This window comes from Mesitornis unicolor, unplaced genomic scaffold, assembly GCF_000695765.1.
Source record: "Mesitornis unicolor isolate BGI_N332 unplaced genomic scaffold, ASM69576v1 scaffold2354, whole genome shotgun sequence".
NCBI lineage: Eukaryota > Metazoa > Chordata > Aves > Mesitornithiformes > Mesitornithidae > Mesitornis > Mesitornis unicolor.
Window position 1 is genome coordinate 30898 of NW_010179210.1, and position 3433 is coordinate 34330.

Below are 3433 nucleotides of genomic sequence, written 5' to 3' on the forward strand. Positions count from 1 at the left end.
GACCAGGTTGTTCAAAGCCCTGTCCAATCTGGCCTTGAACACTTCCAGGGAGGGGGCATGCACAACTTCCCTGGGCAAACTGTTCCAATGTCTCACCACCCTCACAGTAAAGATTTTTTTCCTAATATCTAATCTAAATCTATCTTCTTTCTGTTTAAAACCATTTTCCCTCATTCTATCACTATACTCCCTGATAAAAAGTCCCTCTCCAGCTTTCCTGTAGGACCCCTTCAGGAACTGGAAATCTGCTATAAGGAGCCTTCTCTTCTCCAGGCTGAACGACCTCAGCCTCAAGTCTCTCAGCCGGTCCTCATAGGGGAGGTGCTCTGATCATCTTCGTGGCCCTCCTCTGGACCCGCTCCAACAGCCTGATGTCCTTCTTATGTTGGAGGCCTCAGAACTGGGCACAGTACTCCAAGTGAGGCCTCACGCGAGTGTCCTCAGCTACTTGAACCAAAACAGGTCAGATTGGCAAAGTTCTACTATTCCATCCATTTAAATTTGGATAAACTAAAAATTGGGTTGTAACCTTAAATTATATTACAGCCACTCTTGTTAAAGGTATGCATACCCGTGGTTGCACCAGATTAATTGCAATGTTGCATGTTTAAGCAGATACATCGCTCACTTTTGATATGACATAGCTGGGTTCATACTCCATTTAACAGAGTCAAAACCAGACCACCCTTGTAAAATCTATAATAAATATCATGGATCTCATTCTCTTCTGGCTTACTCTGGTAGATAAAACACAGGCGTTACTCCATTAACTTCAGTCACACTTCTAAACCTGATGGGGAAGAAAGGAGGACTCACACAGACTTCGTTTCTTGTCTGGCTGAAGTTACGATTGCTAAAATAAATTGGTTTGTGTTTTGATTTCCCAGAACTCATAAAAACAAAGCAGAGAGCTGAGATCAATGTGATGAGTTAGACAGACAAATCGTTCGGGAGTGGTGTGGAACATGATGAATAATTTTGTATTATTATGCTCTTCATTGCTCTCTGGACAATCTGAGACAGAAACCTGAAGAAATCAGTCTGAATTCCTCTACCTTGCTGCTCTACAGAGAGAGGAAATGCTCCTACTGACCAGAAATGAGCATTAAGAAAACATTTTTTGTTAAGTGCCTGCACACTTGCTGTTCTTGGAAGTAGAAAACATTTTACCTGAAGTGCTCATACGTGAAAAAAAATCCCATGAGCAGAAAGCCAGCATGGCATGTTATAATACAAAATGAAATGTGACCTTTTAAGGAACTTTAAGCTTCTGAAGAATAAATGTTAAATCTATATATGAATCAAAGTATATTGGCTAAATTAGATGCTAGATTCAAACCTGTCCTGCATAAAACCTTCCTCACATTCAGTTTTTTGGCTTTATTTATTCTCTGTGGTTAAAAAAAAAAAGGACTTTTGAAATTTTACTGTTATTAACCAATTTACTGCGTGTGGAAACCTGCTGTTGGAAGCAGAGTGGCTGCTGTGCCCACGCACACATGTAGCTCTGACAGCCAAAATGTTCACGGACTCGACTCCGGCAGCAGTGAGGAAGTCAGGTGCTGCTGGACCCAGCTCTTGTCCTGAAACTGCCAGGGCAGGGCCCAGAGCCCAGTGTGGGCCTTCAGGCCATGGACAAAATGCAAGGTGAGGTATTGCAAGCTGACATTCATCTCCTGGTCCTCACCATCTCTGCGAGTTAGCCATTTGTTGTAAAAGTAGGTTCTTTCAATAAAAATTTGAAGTATTGGATACTGATGCTTGAAGATCCCATAACTTTCTTTGATCCACAAATTATTATGTTGCAATTCAGGGAATGAAAACATTGAGTCAAACACAGTTTTATCCTGTTAAAACTCCCACTCACTCTTATTTTGTAATGAATTTACTTACTTTGAAAGGAATTCTTTTGAAAATACTTTTAAAGGAAAACACACAAGTGCAAGTATTGCCTTTGCATGAAGTATGCGTGTTTAATAGCCCTATCACATTGATTTTAACTTCTGATCCAGTTGGCTATTGCAAGATACTAAGAAGTGAAATGAATTTGGATATTGAGAGATCTCTTATTGATATATTAATAAAGATAGGTGTTCTTTGGCCTTGACAGTTTGGCCTCCCCACCCTCAAATAAACAAACTCATATGATCCTTTTCCTTTCACTCCTTCTTGAAAATAATTTCCAGAAAGTTTTCTTACTGTTTCAGAGCATATCAGGTATTCAAGTGCCAGTATTTAAAGTCACCATCACATATGGCTCAGTTTTCCTATAACCACCTTGTGGATAACAGCTGGGGGAAAAGCTTGTCCATCATTTGGATAAAACACAGGGAGATTGTCAAATACAGGAAACAGCTACTGAAAAAACAGCAGGGGTAGACAAACACTGGATGCTAGCATCAACCAAACAATCTATAAATGAAATTACCAACTTGTTAGCCTCCTAATATTTGAAATATAAACAGGAAATCCACAAAATACTGCCATTTGAAATGTGTGACCTGATCCTTTTAGCTCCTTGGACTCATCACCTGAATAGCAATAAAATTCAGACCACAGTAGGAGCATTATTTAACGCCATATTTGCACAGCCAAAAGTTGTTGATTTCAATGTAGAAACAGTTTGGACTGAAACTTGCTGGTGTCTGGCAAGACTGGACTGGAAATATATAAACTCCCTGCAAAAAAGACTTAGTCCTGGTTCATCATTACAAATTATGTCTTTTGGTAGTTAAATCCACACTGCAGGCACTGCCTGAGTACAACCTTCCTTCAAGTAATCATGGAGGGCAGACACCCAGAATACAATGGCTCTTTCAAGTTGCACAAACTGAGCCCAGAGCAAGGCCTGGAGTATTTCCTCCATTGCCAGCCCATGTGTCAGTGTGTTTTAATGTCTTCATCTGCTCCTACACTGCGTTGCATCGACATTAGGGTTCATTTCCCAAACCATCTGTGCCAATGCCTGTTTCCTTACCAAGATTACTGTGGTATCAAGATTAACAACAGAATGAGCTCAGAAAAAAGTTCAGCATAATATATTTTTAGTAACTCAACATTCATGTCATGTATCAAAATACTCCTATGATGCAATGAAACTTTATTTCTTGAAGAACCATGTGAAATTTCTTGTAAATAGAAAGTAGAAAAATTCTGTAAATGGAGAAGTGACCTTGAAAAGGAACCCAGAAGCTAAATACATGTGCCTGCAGAGTAAGACATGGTTTATTTATGCTCCATGTCTTAGGGCATTAGTGAGGCGTTTGTTCCTGGACACCAGAATGTGAATTTAAATATCATAATTCCAGATGCTGTGCTACACCAGGCACACAAAGTCCTCAGCTGTCCTTGTACAGAGAACAGATTATTCTTCAGTTTAAAATCCCTCATATAAAACCAAATATTTTCCCCTCTCTAGTGCAAGAAAGAGTTG